Source organism: Monopterus albus, unplaced genomic scaffold, assembly GCF_001952655.1.
Source record: "Monopterus albus unplaced genomic scaffold, M_albus_1.0 scaffold42.1, whole genome shotgun sequence".
Lineage (NCBI taxonomy): Eukaryota > Metazoa > Chordata > Actinopteri > Synbranchiformes > Synbranchidae > Monopterus > Monopterus albus.
In genome coordinates, this window is record NW_018127922.1 from 711,298 (window position 1) to 731,741 (window position 20,444).

General features: G+C 39.6%; 1 long non-coding RNA gene across 2 annotated transcripts in view; it reads right to left on the reverse strand.

Moving 5' to 3' along the window:
- Window positions 1–20,444, reverse strand: part of LOC109959982 (uncharacterized) — a 134,598-nt gene that overhangs the window by 47,500 nt on the left and 66,654 nt on the right. The window contains exon 2 of one of the 2 annotated variants that reach the window (XR_002274917.1): window positions 2,405–2,501. The exons of the other annotated variant lie outside the window; for it this stretch is intronic. This is a non-coding gene — a long non-coding RNA (uncharacterized LOC109959982). The remainder of the gene's footprint in view (window positions 1–2,404; window positions 2,502–20,444) is intronic. 2 annotated transcript variants of the gene reach the window in all.

The following is a 20,444-nucleotide window of genomic DNA, read 5'->3' on the forward strand; positions in this document are numbered from 1 at the left end:
TTGCTTTGGTTTCATTTGATTGTACAGCCCTTTCCCTGTAGCATCCGCCCATCAGTTTAAATATAACTATTTGGAAAATGGCAGGACTAAAAGCCAATGATTAACATATTCTGAAAGTAATCTTAGTAACCCCGATTTTTGGATTTGGAACTACAGTATGATCCAAATGACACCTCCCTTTATTGTTCCATACTGCCATGGGGAAATACTGTGCTATTAAATATAACAAAGTGCTATGATAAGATTGTTGGCTGGAGTCTGCAGGTCTGTATAATGTGGGTCTCCCTGGGCTACAGGTACTTTCATAAATATTTATTTGAAGCCTCAGGTTAGCATGAGCTGTGATTGGTTATTCTGCCAAGTAGTTGTCAGACAAAACATGCTGAAGCATTAAGTAAATCAGGAAGTATTTGCATACTGGTTTATATACAACTTAACTTGGCATGCAGGCACACAAGTCTGAGCTGCAAACAGAATAATCTTAGCTCTTGCTGGTAACCATCTATCCAGTATGTATTTAGTTTAACCACACTAAATGTACTTTCTATCCCATTAAGGAAACATAAGAAATTAGATCAAATCTGAAATCAGATGACTCTTGCCTGAATATGTATGGTTACCTTATGAATTCTGGCATCGTTTTTCTTATTTCACATTTTCCTGGTGAAGGAAAACCTCCAGCCTTTTGTAAACTTCATTCAAATTTTTTAATCCCCTCTGAGAAAACGATTGGTCCTTCAGGAGATTTTTTTTTTAAGTGCATAAACCTATAATAAGATTTTTCCAGCAGAAAATCTTGGCAGTTTGTTGGCCGTTAAGAAAATGACTACAAGGGGATTTGCTTTCAGTCCACTCTGTCTGAATTACAGGGCTGTTAGAGCCAAGGATCTGTGCTCAAGTCTCAGACTGCAATACAAAAAAACAGGAGCAGACTTTTTTACAACTCTAGACATGTCAGAGGTGCACACAAGTTGCCGTGTTACCATAAACCCTCGGCTCCCCAGTCCATGCTGGGAAAACTGTATTTGATGCTGTTGAGTTCAAGCTCTTTTTTTTTCCACCTTGTCTTTCATTCTCCTTTTCAAATTCTCTCACTCTCTATTCCACATAAACCTTTTCACCTTTTGGGAGTTTTGTGTTAAAAAGGGTGTTGAAAGCTTGAGGGCTGAAAGGTGAATGGATGCCACTCTTGGTAAATTGCCCATGAAGGACAGTCTGAGAGCAAAAGACAGATGACGGAGGAAACCGAACATAAAAGGCCAAGTGGGAATAAGCACCAGAGAAAGGACAGAAGAAAGGTTGAGGACAAAGGACAAGGTACAAATGGACAACTAGAAAAAGATGGTGAGTGAAAGAGAGTATGAGAAAGAAAAGGAGAACCTGTTAGAAAATACAAGGAGAAAGCACAGACGTGACTAAGGAATGAAAGATGTGGTTGCCAGTCATTCCTCTCCTTTGTCAAACTTGGGTTCTTGCTGTCTTCAAGGCCCAGACAGAAAATAGTGTGAATCAAGAGGACAACAGGGAACTGGGAGCTCTAGGCACATTGAAGAGGAACAACAGATTGCAGCATGAAACTGTCTGACCTGGAAAGTTTGAACCCAACTCAGAGAACCTGACAAATACAACTTCGGAGCATAATAGGACACTGAAATATTCACAAACCTTGGTTTTCCAAAAAGCATAAAATAATGCATTTGGGTATTCTATGATGAAACACCTACACAATAAAAATCTAAGAATTTAACATTGTGTTGTCTCTGTTAGCAGATACTGTATGAACTTTACCTGTGCATTTAATTGTATGCCTCCAATTTTGGAATGATTTGCATTTAGTTAAAAAACATTTCCTGATGACTGTTAAAAAAATAAACCTTCACCACGGCAAAATTATAACAATGTTAGTTACGTAAAGGTTTTAAGCAAATCTTCACAGCTTATTTCAATTTAATCAGGGCTGCTTTGCTTACAGTATTTGCAATACTTCTGGGCAATATTTTTTAATTACAATATCATTTTGCATTCTGTGACTCAGCAACAACTCTGATACAAATGGCTGGTTTTATCACCAAGACTTAATGAAACATGGCATTAGGATTTTATGTAAGATGAGGGTGTACTTTCCCAGGAAGTTCAGCAGCCCATGGCTCTCCCCAGCTACAGGATTTTCCATGATGTTGCATTATGCAAAAGCCAATAAAGCACTTGAAAACAAGGACATTTTCCACTTGAAAACAACTAATCTGTTGATAAGTTGTGCTGCATTTTCTGTACAATTTCAACGTTCCCTAAAGAGTTCTTATTGTAGTTCAGCTGATAAAACACACCTAAGTCATGCTTTTTGTAGTAAAAAAAAAAAAATGAAAGAAAAAAAAAAAATCATATTGTTTAGACAGAACAAAACCTCTTTGGAGCTGTATCTGAAGTGTTCCTCTTCCTCAGCTTCTGACAGGGCACACCAGAGTCCATGTTGGATTGACAGCCAAGTTGGAAGGTTTAGCCTAGCAGGGGAGCAAGGTAAACAAGCGTATGCTGAAAACTGGTTTAGCTTGCAAGCCATGGGCAGAAGGTGTTCCTGTATGTAACAATGGTGTTGAATACACTAGCATCAAAACTCAATGAATAAATATAAAAGTACAGCTGCTTACTGTGGTTCAGACTATTAACAACCAAACATGCAAACTGACCAGTGAATTCCCATTGGGTCTTTGTCTGGTTATTGTACAACAAGTGACACAAAAATAGAAATGTCCACTTATTTTAAATACAGAACAAACAGAGAAACCAGAGGATAGGCAGGGCTGACAGATAAAGCTGTAGCATTCTGTACAGTTCATGCACTAATATTTCAATGACATCCGTCTCTCACAGGTTTATCTAGCATGGAACATGATTTACAGAGTGACCAAAGCTGATATTAAGCATGGTGAGAAATAACAGAGGTGTAGGACAAGCTGATCTGTACTGTAGAGAGACAAACTGAACATAATATTATCTCCTTGTCTTCTCATTTATCTACTGCACCTGCTTTTCTTCCCATGTTTCGTGTCTCCACTAAATTTTATCTGCTGATTTCATTCATAGCTAGACTGAATTTTGCTAAATCAAGAAGTAGTTGGATGCTATGTTCTCTCTTTCCGGGGCTGCTTCATTATTCATCATTAGTAATCCTGTTCAATCAGAGCAGCCATGACTCCAGTCTCTCATACTGTCTTAAAAATACAGAAAAACAATGAGAAAACATTGCAGTGTGTGAAAAGAAACTCACACTGTGTACACAGAATATCAGTTCAAGGTTGTTCAAGGCATGATGGTAAACAATCCGTTATTATCTATAATCTTTAGTTGAAAAAATATTTTATTTGGAATCATATTTAAAGTAGCTGTATTCAGTTGCTTCACTCACTTTTAGTAGAGAATTTTTTTTGCACTATTGACAGGATATACAGAATATTTGTGCTTGTTTTCCCATCATTTCCTTTCCATGCCCAACAGAGGAAACCTCACCTGATCTCTGCAGTTACTGACAGTGGACATAAACAGATGGACATGTGCAAGTGGTTGTTTGCAAGAATACACATGTTTATGCACAAACACAGTGCACATGCACATTTTCTCACAAACAACAGAGGTCTGCATGCAAAGTTACACTCCGTGGGTCAGTGAGCATTGATGGAGAGACAGGTCATGGTGAACTAGAGGAAGGGATAAGGATTAGGGAAGGAGGTAGCATCTCACTGTGGGTGGTTTGAAAACAGCCTCTAGTTATTTTATTAGCCAGACAGACACACTGCGGGATGCTTTCTAATACCAGTGGTGATTTACATGGTTTCAGGGAGACACACACACACACACACACACACACACACACACATTGCATGCCTTCTTTAGCTACATCTGCTTGTTTCTCTGTTTTTGTTATCTATCCCAGAGAACATACGGCAGGTCATATTTTCTTACATTATTTTTTTGTCAGAGTTGTTAGTTACTTGACACATCAAAAACTAACTGCACTATTAATAAGTGTAAATGTGCCTATTCTACTGTGTTCTGTACTTGTTGCATTGTGGGCATGTGTGGGTGGACACACACAGGACAGAGACAATACACAGACATCCTGTGGGTAACTTTACTTCATCTGTTAACTTCACTTTGCGCCTTACAAGTGAAACAACTTGGAAGCATAATCTAGAAATGTTATGCTGGAATTCATTATTATTTACTTGTTTGTTTTTTTTCCAGGTATGCACGCATTTTGCATTGCTCTTTTGATGATTATTGCTTACTTTAAGTTTTTATCAGGCAAAAATGTCAAACATTCACTGGTTCCAGCTTGTCAAGTGTGAGATATTGCCATCTCAACATTACTGAACTGTACATCTCTGAACACTCTGAAGACATCAGTCTGAGATCTGAGAATTTGTGAGGTGTACATCCCTAACATGGAGCCCAGAGATGAGGCACTGAGAGAATGTCTGATGCAGCAGCAGACAGAGAATGATGGCCAAACAGAGGAAGTACCTGGGCAAGACAAGCTGCTGTATGGGATGTACCAGACAGCTAGCCGAGGTGGTTGACACTGGGAAATCCTACCAGAGGCTGGAAAAGGCTGGCCTATCAGACAGTGATCATAGCATCACAAGAACAGGCACTAAGTACCAGGTCAACCGAAGCAGGGCTCTACCACACCAGACAGGACACAGGTGCAGACTGTGCAAAGAGGCCTCAGAGACAATCCAACACAGAATGGCAGGATGTAAAACGCCACTATGCAGAGAACTCAAACTCCCAGACCTCTGCACACTACCAGTCAAGGGGAATACAATTTAGCTGAAGATCCTTGAAAAAAAAAAATAGCTTAATTGACTGAAAATCTATAGTTGAGACTTCCTTTATTTATAGTAACAATAAAACTGCTTTAAATGTGAACATATTTTAATTGCCTAATACAACAGGGACTCAAGCTGCACATTTGTTTATAAATGAAGCAGCGATACACAAAATATCACCTTGCACATAAACTCAAACTTTATTATGTATAACACATCAGTACTGGCCAGCCATTAGACTTACAAATGATTATTATGTCTGTTACAAAGAATGAAGTGCAACATTTACTAAACACACCACTAAACCGAAAAACTAAATGACAATAGCTCTTTTGAATGATGAGCTATTTTTGAATGATCTGTAGGTGTCAAAATGGGCTTACTCAACTCCTACTACTTCTATCATCACTTTTTAATGGGCCACATTCATCTTTGAAGTCTACCTAAGAGGCTCCAACAGGAGTGAGCATAAGCTCAGAGATTTCAAAACGGGTCTTCTGAGCAGAGTGACTTATCTGATGCCAGTGGGTGAGAGACGTGTCTAATGTAGTGAGACGCACAAGCCTTTCCTTCACACCTCTTATTCTCACATTCAAACTCTTTCCAAAAGAACCTTATACCCCACCCAGATTCCTTTTTTTGTTGTCTTGCTGTGACCCAGTTGCAAAAGTAATCTCACTGAAAGATCCTCTGCCTGCTCAACTCTGTCCTACTTATCAGGTCTGTCAGTCTCAAAACATTTCAACCATGATACTGCAATCTTACAGTATGCTACAGACAAAGTATACTGCTATTGATATATTATCAGGTTTCATTCACATGACTGGATGGTTTTATATGCATCACTGAACAGTGAATAGACACCAAAGATGTCACTCTGAATTTTTTTTTTTTTTAATCCTTCTTACTTATTTGCCCAGTCACAAGCACCAAGAGCCAGTAAAGCGACCCTGTAATGGGACCCAAAAGTGAATTCCTCATGCATGAATCTAATTTACTATCAATTCCATCCAATATTGATAACTCATTAAAGGCTTGTTGTCTTCAGTAAATGATTGAATAATGTGAATGAGCTCAATTTGATCCAATTGGTCATGCATGACGCAGGTTCAATACAATCAATAACTCATTCTCCCAAGTTTCACAGCTTGAAATGACCTTCAAAGCATCTCCACATTTCTGATTGGCTGTTTGACTCACTTGCTTCTGCTTTGCTGTTCTTGTGTTTGGTGTTAAAGGAGAAGGCCGGTGATGTTCTATGTGTTTATTTTCAAAACATCCCATACCAGAGGCTACATTTCACAACCAATTTTGTGTACTTGTGTGTATTTGTGTGTGCCATAAAGCTTGATTGCTCACTCCACCAGTGAGCCTCACCACTGCACTGGGTGACATGTTTCTTCCTCACAAAAAAATGCAACATTTGGTGTGTGTTCAAATTTAATTAATTTGATTTAGGGAATATTTACAGTAGCAGAGAAGACCCCAGTACATATCACTAAATTAGCCTGTAACAGTGAAAGGCCATCCTATCTAAAGCATCCATGATACAGACAAAGCTTTGGTGACTAAGTATTCCTCCACCCAGGGGAATTAAAGAGGGAAGAGGGCTCCAAGAAAGATTCTGGCAGATTCTGAATTATTGTTTTTTTCCCAGGTGGCTCCCTTTACTTTTCTCCCAGGGCTGTGAATACAGCCTAATCCCTCTTGCTTTGCCCGGCTGGCTGGTATATTTCAACTGTGAAGAAAGGCCCTGTAGTGGCTTAACAGGTGGTTTGTCTGACTCAGACACCAAAGCATAAGGCTAGAGTTGGGTAGAAAAGATGTTAGTAATAAGAAAAGATGCCACCAGATAAACATCAATCTTAGTACCTGCTGGTTTCTATTCTACTTTATCAAAATGGGGATGTTGTGTTCTAAAATTGAAGTTTACATAGAGAAACGGATAACAGACAAACCAGCAGAGAAAAAGAGGACGTTTGAGCACTATCTTCTATCAGGCTGATCTATAATTTCCAGCAACATTTTAAAGTTTCAGCACTGCTTCCACCAGTTACCACTGGAGAAAAGGAAACTGAATTGCCTCTTGCAATCACAATCTTTACAAAATGTCCATTGATTTTACTGGAGCTGAGAGGATTTTTATCACAACCTAGGCCCCAAGTATTTGCTTCACAGAAGGTACTTTCCAACAAACCTTTTTTTTTTTTTTTTTTTTACTTGCACAGGCAATGTGGACATATCTGAAAAAGCTCCATTCATTTAATTTCTCCATTGCAAATGACACAGAGGTTTTATACTGCAATAGCCTTGGAGGTGAACAGAAACTGGTAAGATGGGCTGTTAACAGTTAGGTGGTAATGAGTTTATGGCTGTGCATCCATTTGTATTTGTGTACATCTCTGTTTATGTGCATGAAAGGGTGCAAATGCAAGGATGTAAATGTTGTCAATGAGAGCGGACTCAGCTTACCTCCTCAGTATTCATGCATTCTGTCCCTTTTCATATGCAGTACAGTGCCTCCGCATGAAAAAAGCTACCTTAATTGAAGACTGCTTTCCATGCAGGTTCCGTTCGCCACATCAATAATTCACAGAAAATAATAATAGCTCAGAAGAGTAAATGGAGAAAGGCATGTGTGTTTGTTTGCATACTGCCAACCGGTGGAAAGAAAATGGGGAGCTGGGATAGAGGGAGACAGAGCAGGAGAAAAACTAAGATGATGTGATTATGGCTAAAATGTCCTCTTCCATTTTCAATCTGAATGATTGTGTTATCTTGACATAATCCATCCAATATCTGCTTATTCTCCATTCCAGCTCTGAAAATTTCACAGTGAATGAGCCAGTTTCTGGCACTGCATCTCAATCAGGTCATTGTTTTATTTTTCAAGGGCGAGTCTTCAGCTGACACTCGATAAAAGCCAAATACAGAGCCCTTTACAGCTTGGGGACATTGATTATACAACTCACTTGTCTGCAGAGGTATTCTCTACTGTCTTCTCCCTGCACAAACACATTCTAACCTCCCATTAACCCTGCATCTTATGCACATTTAGGAGGTTGGTTAGCTGTCAGTATGACTGTTAGTATGACTGTTAGTAGCTGTGCATGCTGAGCTTCTGAACAGGAATTCAGCTTTATGGCCAGCTAAGGTCACGGTCTGGTCTCTGCAGCTTAGCTCAGGCTAGGTGCTTGGTCAGATATTGGAAGAGATTTTAATTTGGTTTGCATGCACGAGAACAGCAACCCATCCAGCCAGAAGATGACTTTGGCTGACATGGAGAAAAGTGCAGAACACAAGAAAGGGCTGAAAGGCAGAATGGGTGAATTCTTGGTGAAGAAGACAGCATAAAAAGGAGAACGGGAAATTTGCAAATGACTGGAAAGAAATTAGCAGGGAGACTGGCGTGATCTAAAATGAAAGGGAGAGACAGAAGAGGGGCAAAAGAGGGTGAGGGCCTGAAAGAAAGAAAGTGGAGTGAGGCATAGCAGGAAATGAGAAGAACACGAATAAGGCAGCGGAAAAAGAGGAAAGAATACAGGGAGAAAAAAAAAAGGTTAGAGCTGTGTCTGGTGAAACACAGTGAAAGAATTTCACCAGAGGCACAGATTGTCTATCCAGAACATTTCCTTTTCAGCACCATCTAAGAGGGTAAAACTTGCAGATGCTGCGCTTTTTATCTTTCCTTTCCCTCTCCATCCTACTGCTTTGTTTCTCTCCAAAAGATCTCTGAAATGGCTGACATTCAAGAATGATCTCATTGTAGTTTTCTTGTTCTATTATTTTTTTTCTTCCCATACAGTAAGGCAAGCTTTGCTGACTCACGCCCACAATAGCCAGCCACCTCTGTTGTGAGACCGCACTGATCTGGGACAAAGATTAATCTCCTTATCTCATTTTAACAAACCCATGCCTAAGAGTATGCATATTATTAGCATTAAACCCTCTGTGGTTTAATATTGTTCCACCAGAAAAGAATTCTCACCACAGACAATGACTCTTTGATATCTGTGGTTCCATGTGAAAAGATAGTAGTCTTTTCTGCAAAGCACATCAATCATACATGCACAATTAGGCAGCAGAAAAAGAGGTCAAAATTTAGTGATTCTTAGATAAGGGGTTTCTCTCTAATGGCAGTCTCTCACTGTGGGAGGGGTGAGCTTGATGAGGTGCAAGTTTCTCATTTGGTAGTAATTTGTGTTCCTTACACAGGCTTGGCTTTGGACAAATCTGAAGCTGATTTATGTGTTATGCTCTTGTAAAGCAACCATTACTGTGGCAACATACTAGAACTGAAAACTGTTTCAGTGAATGTGTGACAGCACAGATGATTGATCACACTGAGCAGTCAGATAAAGGCATGTGAATGTTATTCATTCTCAAAACACTAATCTGACAATGGTTACAAGTCTTTGTGAGGAAAACAACATCTTGACCAGCCTCTACATGTTGAAGGTGACAATGCTGTGAGAGAGCCAAAATTACTTATCAGAACTTGCTTGATTATGATTATATAACAAATCCAACTTGTTATCGTAGATTTCTTGCACTGTAATCAAATAGGCAGGTTGCATATGATGTCACGTCACTGAGTTGCTGTAGTGTGAACTGTAGATGGAAGGCAGGAAGTGATTTTCTACATAGGCAGTACAGTACTATCACAAGTTGTCAAAACACCTGATGTTTGTGTCATTTAGAGCTGATCAAATCAGTCACAAAGACAAAGCAGACAAAGCTTTTATCGAGTACCAAAAGTAGTTGTTCATAAAGGGGAAAATCCAAGAAACTGACTGTTAAACACTGGTACTGTACAGTGTTTTCCCTGCCCGGATGTTTCTCCCCTGTTAAACACTGTTTCCCTTAGTGCCCCCATCAGCAGCCAGGGCTAGGATAAGGTTCCAGTCACGTTAAGTTACTAAGAGGAAACACAGCTCGACGAGGGAACACACTTCAACACAACACTGCCAAAAATGGTTTGCAAAGCCTCTTTCTGGAGCGAGGAGGAGTGGAGAGGGTGAGTGCTCCACTATGCAATGACCACTTATGCTAACTGCTGCCCTGCTGTGCAAGTGCAATGAGCTGCAGTGACTTCTTCAACAATTAGGAAGAGAGACAACTCTGTTGACCTCTGGGTCTTGTTCCTGTGTAGGAGGGTGGGGGGCTTTTTTCCTGTACATGTCTGTGTTCAGAGGCCCAGAATCGCATAATCAGTCCATGTCTCTATCCCACTTTTTATTTCCTACTGTGAAAAGTATTGTCATTTACCTTCAAATTCAAGATCTGTCAATCATCCTGATGTGCTATCTGCCATGAAAAGGCTTGTACCAAATAAACCGCATCCATAAAGCCCCCAGAGTTGTTCAAGAAGCAGATGGTGAACAGTGGCAATCTGCAATAAAAAACAGGAATGTAAGTGTTGACTGGTGTTATTTTAGCTTCCAGTCTGGCTGCGTATCTAATAAATACACACCTACAGCAACTGTTAAACACCCAGAATGTTCCAAATATTATAGAGAAAATAAATAAATGTGATTTTTGCCTGTACACAAACATGCATCATGTAGAGCTTCTCATCTGGTATAATGTGAAAAATGCATATAAATCAAAACGCAGACGTTCTTTTGAACAAGCCTGTAAAATAAACCCATCAGGCAGCAAATTACAACAGACAGACTTAATCCAATAACCATATTTTCACTTAATGCTTCTCAGCTTCGGGTTCTATTTTAAAGTTTGAAGTCTCCCACATTGTTGTGGGCTCATTTTTATCTTTTCCTCCTCTGTCTCTTTTTCTTCTAATAATGTCCTACCAGCACCCCTGTCCTCACGGAGGCAGAGAATTCTAGAGGCTCATAGAGAGAAAACCACCGTCTCTGTCCAAAAGAGAGACTTCCTTCATCACTCAGAAAACCCTCCACACCCAGAGGCACTAGAGAATATTTTCCCCTTAAAAACCTTCCCACACTGACAGCACAGGGAATATGAGATGTCTCTTACTCTTTCTCCATCTTTCTCCTTACTCCTCCAATTCTAAACTTGTAAACTTCTAATGTAGTCCAGAGTTAAATAGCTCTGACCATTTTTTTAAAACCAGAGTATGAAATCAGAAACCACACTAACTAAAAAATGCAGTACATTTTAAAGTCTCAGAAAATGCTTTTTTTTTCTTGTTACTTTGGCTGCTGGAGCACCACTGTGCAGAACGCTGTGCTGAGATTTAGAGGATTAAGATGGATATCTACAAGCATGATTTGTGACAGCCTGAAATCCAATCATAATATCAACCTTACACAAGTGTGATGTGGAAACTTAAAGCCTCCAGTGAACACTGAAAACATTTTATGTCAGGTGGAGTATTTTGTACGTCATAAACATGAGAAGGTCATGAAAGTAAAAAGTATAAACACAGAAGAGAAGAGGCATGAAGCCCATGAGCTGTTACATGTCAAGACTGAAGAAGAGTTCATCATTTTTCCACTGGCATATTCAAATGGTATTTCACCTCAGGGAAAAAGCTGGTAAGCAAAACAATGTCAGGTGGGTTTCATAAAGCTTCTGTCATTAAACTATAACTAGGACTTGACTGATATCAGGATATAAGGTGGACGTTTGAAAAATGATGACAAATGAATTGTACAGTAGATTCAGAGCTTTATGATCATTTTCATCACACATTTCCAATTTTCAACATCCACTTCACAACTTTCCTATGCACTTTTAATTAAGCTGAATTAGTGCAGTGTTAGAGGCTAAGGTAATATAGATGTCAGCAAACAGAACTGGCCAAGTGTCAGGGTGCTTTGCCACCTCAGTGGCTTCAATCACAGGAGGTGAAATCACACACAGAGGGAGAGAGACAGACGGAAACATAACTTGATTACCTAACACCTTAAATTACAGTGGCTTCTTACCAGAGACATTTCCCTACTGACAAAGGAGGAAGTATGTTCATGATAATGGGAGATAAATATCAATTGACGTTTAAATAATCCTAATCACTTTCTCAGGGGGCCCAGTGGTGAGCAACTCGGGGGCAAGGCAGCATAAAGATAACAACCTGTTATCTGTGTTAAAGGTGTGGGGAATATTACTACAGTATCTCCTGTCAAATATGTGCCAGCTGAAACCGCACTGAGCGCTTTTGACCTGATGCAAATGTAAGAACAGATCTGAGCATGCAGGTGGGAGAAAAAGTGGAATAGGAGAAGTGAGAGATAGGAAAGAAATATCCAAAAAGAGAAAGAAATTGGGCAAGAAGAAGAGTATTCCCTTACTGTGTGCCACAAACAGGGTAAAATGTTTGGGAAAAGTTGGTTTGAGGTTTAGGTAATTATTTGCTCAAAAAGCTTTCAGGAGTGATGTTACTGCAGCATTAAAATGCATGCAATTTGTCTGAGTATGGCAGTGTAGTCTAAGTGACTCGATGTCCAGTGCTTACACTGAATACATGCATTTTAGAGAGGGTACACCAAATTGCCTCCATTATGCCATGAATACTGCGATTCAAAAAGCAAAAAAGAACAAATTCACTGATATACAGTATATTTTGTCAAGCTGTGGACAAGAAGACAGTTTGACAGAAGCAGTAGCTGTGACAGGACCTGTACTCCTCCACCACCACCACCACCACTCTCCGAAGGAGAGCAAATCATCACTTTTGAAATGCTGAGACTTGGCTTTTTTTTTCCTCTTGAAAAATACAGTAGTCTCAAGTTAATTTTCTAATGGCCAAGTAATCGTTTTACCTCTCTACATTTATCTATGTTAACCTTTTATTTACAGTGCCGTACATTTCTTAGCCTCGTGTCTTTTAAACCAAACTAACAAACAGTCTAATAAAAGAGAAAAAGGAAAATTTGGAAAAGAAAATGATGTGCTCATTGGTGTTCTGTTGTAAATAATATACAGAATCGCAGCTATATTTACGGTGCCAGGTATAAATAGCTAAATTAAATGCAGGTTAATTCAACATCCCTGCAATAAATCTGACTTTGAATAAGGTAATAAAATTGTGTTTTGTTAAAACAGTTTTACAAAGGTGATATTTCAATTTCATTTTGCTGTGTTTCTAATATTTTGTTCAACCCATTAATATCAATAAAGCTAAATACAAAATGTATCTTTTCTGTCAAAAACTGAAAACTATAGCCTTCAAGGAAAAAAGTAGGATTTATTGCATTGTATTAGAGCACATTAGTTTCAGTTAGACGTACTCAGTTCATTATCTTCCATAAAAGTAGGAACAACATGTCAAACCTCTGATTTTTGTTTCTAGAAATGAAATGATTTTTGACTTAAAATGACCTGGTGTATAGTTGAAGCCCACGTCAAGGCAGAAAATGGTGCGACATTCTTGCATGAAGAGAAATGAAAGCAAAAATATAAGTGTGGAGGATAGTGGCATGTAATGTAAAAAGCATTTATACACCAGCGACTGCAGTTCAAGTCCTCGCTCCTAACAGCAAACTCTTTCCTTTAATAATTATAGACTTTCTCTATCCAAGAAGTCTTAGCTGCCTAACCACACTGTACTGTGCCTAAATGACTGTGTATTTTTCATTCAGGACTGGGGATCTGGGGACCTGTGGTGATATCCTTAAATGTGATGAGAAAGCTGTGATGTAAAGCTCTAGACACAGAGTTCAGTAACGAGCTCCATCTCCAGCAACAAGACTCCTGACCTCCTTTTCTCTAGGGAAAAATGCAGATGTCATGTAGTAAGAAAAAAACTCTTTCGTTTTCATTCTTCCTCTCTCTGAGACGCGTCTTTATCCCATCCGGCATCTGTCTCTTCTCCGTGCATATGAAGCCAGAGGTTGTCTCCTCTTAGCAGTACCATCCTCATGCCCCTCTCCACTATCAGAGGTTCAATACACTGATAGCCCTCCATAACAGAAAAATCCAATCAGTCTACCCACCTGCAGTGGGAGATATGAACCCATTGTTCTTTTAGAAAAGATAAAGGCAGAAAGATCTTTTAATATTTCACTGGGAAAAAAGTGTAAGGTGGACTTAGTTATAAACCTCAAGATTGATAAAAGCATCTTTACATAGTAGTTTTCATTGTTAATGGTGGAGTCTGTCTCTATTTATAGACAGTATGTCCGTGAACTGAAGCATATCTAAAGTCGTTGACATGACTAACCCTTTCCAGCTACATACAAATCAACTGCTCTTGGTTGTGGGTCTTGTGAGTTCTATTTTTACTGAAGCCTGGCTTCATCAGCTGATGCTGCTTGGGAATAGGTTTGAGTATTTTTTATAAGTCAAGGCAGTCAAGTCAGTTCTAAACCACACCTCAATTCTCGTTTCATTGACTGGACTCCAGGTTTGCCAACACCTGACTCCAGCTGATGCTGATGACATCAGAGGCCTAGTGTAAACTGTGCCATTAACGTTTTCCAGTGACTGGACATACTATACAGTATGTATCCTCCTGTTTGTTTCCAAATACACACACTTGACACTCACTGTGTATATGGGCCCAGTAACACCACCCGTGCATGCATTTGCTTTGACAAACACTGCGGTAACTTGGATCTGTTCACAAATCAACTACAGATCCAGGTTTCAAAACACTTGACAGAGTGAAACTTAAATCATCCTTCAGCCTGTTACATTTAATAACATCTAACCAGATGCCCATTAACAGCAGCAAAAAAAATGGGTGATATTTAATGTGTATCAGTGACAGACCATGTGTTTTACCAGTCACCCATGTGAGGGAACACAGAGAATATAGAATGGCCAAAGACTTTGGCACACTGTGTGTACAGCTGTTTGTTATGGTCCCTGTCGCTGGCTGTCAACCACCATGAAGCAGGAAGAGTTTGGTGAACTTTCAGTATGTTGTTACAGTGCCTTGCGAAAGTATTCGGCCCCCTTGAACTTTGCGACCTTTTGCCACATTTCAGGCTTCAAACATAAAGATATAAAACTGTAATTTTTTGTGAAGAATCAACAACAAGTGGGACACAATCATGAAGTGGAACGAAATTTATTGGATATGTCAAACTTTTTTAACAAATAAAAAACTGAAAAATTGGGCGTGCAAAATTATTCAACCCCCTTAAGTTAATACGTTGTAGCGCCACCTTTTGCTGCGATTACAGCTGTAAATCGCTTGGGGTATGTCTCTATCAGTTTTGCACATCGAGAGACTGAAATTTTTGCCCATGCCTCCTTGCAAAACAGCTCGAGCTCAGTGAGGTTGGATGGAGAGCATTTGTGAACAGCAGTTTTCAGTTCTTTCCACAGATTCTCAATTGGATTCAGGTCTGGACTTTGACTTGGCCATTCTAACACCTGGATATGTTTATTTGTGAACCATTCCATTGTAGATTTTGCTTTATGTTTTGGATCATTGTCTTGTTGGAAGACAAATCTCCGTCCCAGTCTCAGGTCTTTTGCAGACTCCATCAGGTTTCCTTCCAGAATGGTCCTGTATTTGGCTCCATCCATCTTCCCATCAATTTGAACCATCTTCCCTGTCCCTGCTGAAGAAAAGCAGCCCCAAACCATGATGCTGCCACCACCATGTTTGACAGTGGGGATAGTGTGTTCAGGGTGATGAGCTGTGTTGCTTTTACGCCAAACATAACGTTTTGCATTGTTGCCAAAAAGTTCGATTTTGGTTTCATCTGACCAGAGCACCTTCTTCCACATGTTTGGTGTGTCTCCCAGGTGGCTTGTGGCAAACTTTAAACGACACTTTTTATGGATATCTTTAAGAAATGGCTTTCTTCTTGCCACTCTTCCATAAAGGCCAGATTTGTGCAGTATACGACTGACTGTTGTCCTATGGACAGAGTCTCCCACCTCAGCTGTAGATCTCTGCAGTTCATCCAGAGTGATCATGGGCCTCTTGGCTGCATCTCTGATCAGTCTTCTCCTTGTATGAGCTGAAAGTTTAGAGGGACGGCCAGGTCTTGGTAGATTTGCAGTGGTCTGATACTCCTTCCATTTCAATATTATCGCTTGCACAGTGCTCCTTGGGATGTTTAAAGCTTGGAAAATCTTTTTGTATCCAAATCCAGCTTTAAACTTCTCCACAACAGTATCTCAGACCTGCCTGGTGTGTTCCTTGTTCTTCATGATGCTCTCTGCGCTTTAAACGGACCTCTGAGACTATCACAGTGCAGGTGCATTTATACGGAGACTTGATTACACACAGGTGGATTCTATTTATCATCATTAGTCATTTAGGTCAACATTGGATCATTCAGAGATCCTCACTGAACTTCTGGAGAGAGTTTGCTGCACTGAAAGTAAAGGGGCTGAATAATTTTGCACGCCCAATTATTCAGTTTTTTATTTGTTAAAAAAGTTTGAAATATCCAATAAATTTCATTCCACTTCATGATTGTGTCCCACTTGTTGTTGATTCTTCACAAAAAATTACAGTTTTATATCTTTATGTTTGAAGCCTGAAAGGGGGCAAAAGGTCGCAAAGTGCAAGGGGGCCGAATACTTTCGCAAGGCACTGTAAAATACATTCTAACACGACCTCTAGTGACATGTCATAACCAAATTGTTTTAGATACACACCATGAAAACAACAGCCACACACATTATTTTCTTCATGTTGTGTCTACTGCTCTGCTCAGCTGCCAAGCTGGCATATCAGGTGACGTCACGGTTCGACAGCCCAGAAATGATTAATATTGTATAGGAATTCTTGGTTCAGGGTCTTTTTCTGCTTCCGGGCTGCTTGGGCAGCCTGGGGGTTGGAAGATCTCTGGACTGGAGGTGTTAATTCTTGCCTGTGACTCTTTGAATAAACCAGCACGGTTATATTTTTTATATACTCAAGTGGTCTGAGTCGTCCCTCGGAGTTCCTGGTTTGAAAGAACCGGACGAGGCTTTATAATGGAATGTAGCCTTTAATGTTCTGCACCTAAAGTAGAAAGTTTTTTATTTAAGCCTGATTTGACAAATATTGGCAGGGGGACAAATCGCCATCTTCCATCTATTGCAGAGACATGACCACATCTGCCCTCGGTGACAAAGACATGCTAGCACGTAGCTTAGCTTAACATAAAGACTTGATGCAAGAGGAGTTTACAATCTTGATTTTGAGGGGAAAAAAAATTTTCAGTGCCACCCTTTTCAAAAATAATAAAAGGTTAGAAATAAATTAATCAAGCAAGATTTTAATGTGGTTAAGGTTCATGCAACATTTCTTTTTTGTTTCTGGTTCTAAAAGGAAAACGAGCTAAACTCTACTCTACTGAATTAGGATATTTTAGGGACCTTATCCAACCATTCTCTATAAAGATCCAGCTGTACGAGGAACAATGGCTGCCACCACTCATTACTCACTCCACTCTGACTTGCCTCTTTTTGATTATTATTCTCCAGTAGTCTCATCCCAATTTGAACCACTTGCATGACTCTCAAGCTCATTAAGCCGTGTGCCACAGTTCTTGCTTAATGCTTACAAAGGGCTCTGGCACACTGTACTATCCAACTCTCCCTCCCACCTGTTTGTATTCAAATCCGTATTCATCTTGGTTTTAGCGTTCACAAGTCAGCACTTTGCCTCATCGTTTAAAAGTTTCAGACCTCGTTTTCTGTCCTCTCATCCTCTCAGTTTTTTCTCCCACTACACAAATGAATAATAAATGGACCCTCATGGGGGTTCCTCTTTCAGATGAGCAGCTGCGTTTTGTGAGTCAAATGCCCTAAATTTTACCCGATGTGTATAGAGTCAGTGGAAGAAGTTTTGAGAAAGATTAGTTCTGGATGGTTTATTAGAATCTTCTGTTTTCGTGGCGTGAAGGATCATCTGTATGCACAAGATTTTAATCAAGAACCAAGGGACATAAACAAACATGCAGTTACATTCACTTATTTAAATGTGCAATAGTTTAAAGCAAATTGTAAAGCAAACTGTCTTGTAGTTATTACATTTTTTGTGAATGTAAGAAAAGTTTCTTCAAATTTTAGAGATGAGCAATATCACATGTATCCCATAAAACGTATTAAAACTTATAGGATATGGACTACAGGCTTAAGAAGGTATGGATATTGACCCAGTTTATCTTTATAAATACGTTGTTTTTTTTTTTTTACTGATGTATTGATTTGAATAATAAAGTCGAATGAATGTGTAATTATCTATTTAATACACCGACCTAAAAAACTGTTCCAATAACAATCCTTCAATGTGTGGTGTTTGGTTTTGGTAAATTCTTGAACAAACAATTCAGAGCACAAAAACAGGTCATTTGATATTTTTTAAAAACATTTTGGACAGTACAGTATTATACTGCATAGTAAATCCCTAAATGCTTATAATCCCTCTTCAGCCCTAAATGCTGTGGGGGGTGGTCCCCCCCCGAATCAAGGTGACTTGTAGAATGAAAGATTTGTAAATTTTGTATCTACAAATGAAATGCAGATGTTTAAATCCAGTAGTTCCTGTGCCCATTTTCAGGAAAATTGTTAGCTATACACTATATGCCAGTGGCTATCTATAATTATATCCCCAGTCATTTGTGTGGAGAAGTAGTCACACTTGGCAGAGCGGACAGGAGCTGGTGGAGGAGGAGGAAGTTTGCTGATAAAGCACCTGATGAAAAGTTTGCAGCTGTGTGTCAGTGCAGAGAGACCGAGGCATGAATACAAGTACAGAAAGATCATTAATGCATTCACTGGCATGCATGTACATGTTTTCAAAGGTTAGGAACAAGTTACTATTTAAGAAGGAAAACAAAGAAGGGATTTGCCAACCAAGTCATTTCCTTTTTGTCTAAATGCAGTGCTTTGTGAATATAATTAAATATAATTGTATTTGTAAATATAATTAACCTAAAAAGGAATTCTAAGAGCTACTTTACCAATTTGGAACCAAATCAAAAATGTAACCAGCTATCAAAACCTTATGCAGACACTGGGGCAGACCAAGACAAAATCACGCACAGTGTCCCTGTATGACTCCATCCACCCCCCACACCAAGCTGTACAAAGTGCTCCCATGAAACTGAATGGGGGGGGCAGCACTTGAGCCTGCACTCCTCCACTAGTTGTGCTGACGGGGAGAGTTACTGGAGTAACATCTTGTTCAGATCCAGGCCTCAGGGTGGCACCTCGACACATTCCACCTTATTGTGTTTCACCTAGCTCTGCATTTTGTCTCGATTCCCCCCCACCCCACCCCACTGTCTCTTCATCACCAGTAGCTGACATTTTAGCCCTGGGACACTGTACCAGGGGACTTGGGTTACACTTATATGCACACACATTCTCTCTCTCTCTCGCTCTCTCTTTTTGGCTTTAGGTAATTTCCAGTTTTCAGAGTTTTCCCTTTTTGCATCACAGTTTTATCCTCAACTTGGGTCAATTTTTCCAGTATGCTGAGATATGACCAATGTGGAATAACTAACTTTAAAAACCACTTCTCAGAAACTGAGAATAAATATCATATTTGCACGATATTTATTCTTTAAAATTCAAGCTTCTGACACAAAAGCACTGTGATAACTTAAGTGTTAGTTTGCCTGAAACATCCAGTGTTTACACAACTAATGGTCACCAACTCCTCTAAATCTCTCCATTTCTTAGAGTTGCAGAAAGACATGTTAGAATGCAGTGCATGGCTGTGAACTATCCTTATGTTATCCACTGAGGCCAAAGACATCGAATCTCGTCAAAGACACTGCACTGATGCAAACGCCTCTGTGCTACTTCTACCGCACTCAGCAGGGAGCCCACTCTAGATAGCGCCATTGGCTCTCAGACCCGAGTGGCCACATTAACAAGGACTTCGAAGACTTCACACTTCCCTTTATGTAGCGATTCTCAACACATCTTGCTACTGAACCATGATGAGAATAATCCCCTCAAACAGGAGAGGGACATGGAGCTGGCACAAGGAAAATGCGTGGATGTCAACATTCTGCAACACTTCCCCCTACCTTTGCACAATCAAATCTATGATCCAGAGCAATCAACGTGCATTCACTGTCTTGTATATGTGTCTGCATTAATATGAGTGCAAAGTGCATGAACATGCGTGTTCTATGTATTTGTGTAAACATACTGTACATCTTCAGATGAACTATTTTTTCTTTGTATGAGAGTATTCAGGAATTTCATGACCTAAAAAAGGATCCAGGAGAGTGATGGTAGAAATCTCTAAATTGAAGGGAAAAAAAAGAAGCTTTTTTTTACAGTGTTAAACTATAAACTATATATCAATATAACTTTTGAATGAAGATCTTAGTGCTTAAATACAGGAAAGCATTTTAAGCATGTGTTGTAATCAAACTATTTAATTTACAGTAATAACAAACATGGCATGAACACACCAAGCTTTGATCTGTCTGAGTCTGTTCAGTGTTCCCATCTAGTGATCTAGAGAATGGCTATTTGAAAGATTGGAAACCTGTTTGCCAATTCACCTCTAATAATGTTAAGAGGAAGGGCAAGCTTCAGAGGCTGCTGCACAGAAGAATGGTGGCAAAGAGACCCGTGAGAAATGGGGGAGTGTGCACAAAGGGGAGGGGTTAAATGGGAATTAAACACCAGTAGACTACACACCTCTTTAAAGCTGCAAATTCCTACTGTAGGTCATCAATAAAAAGCCAGCCCTGTATATATACATATATA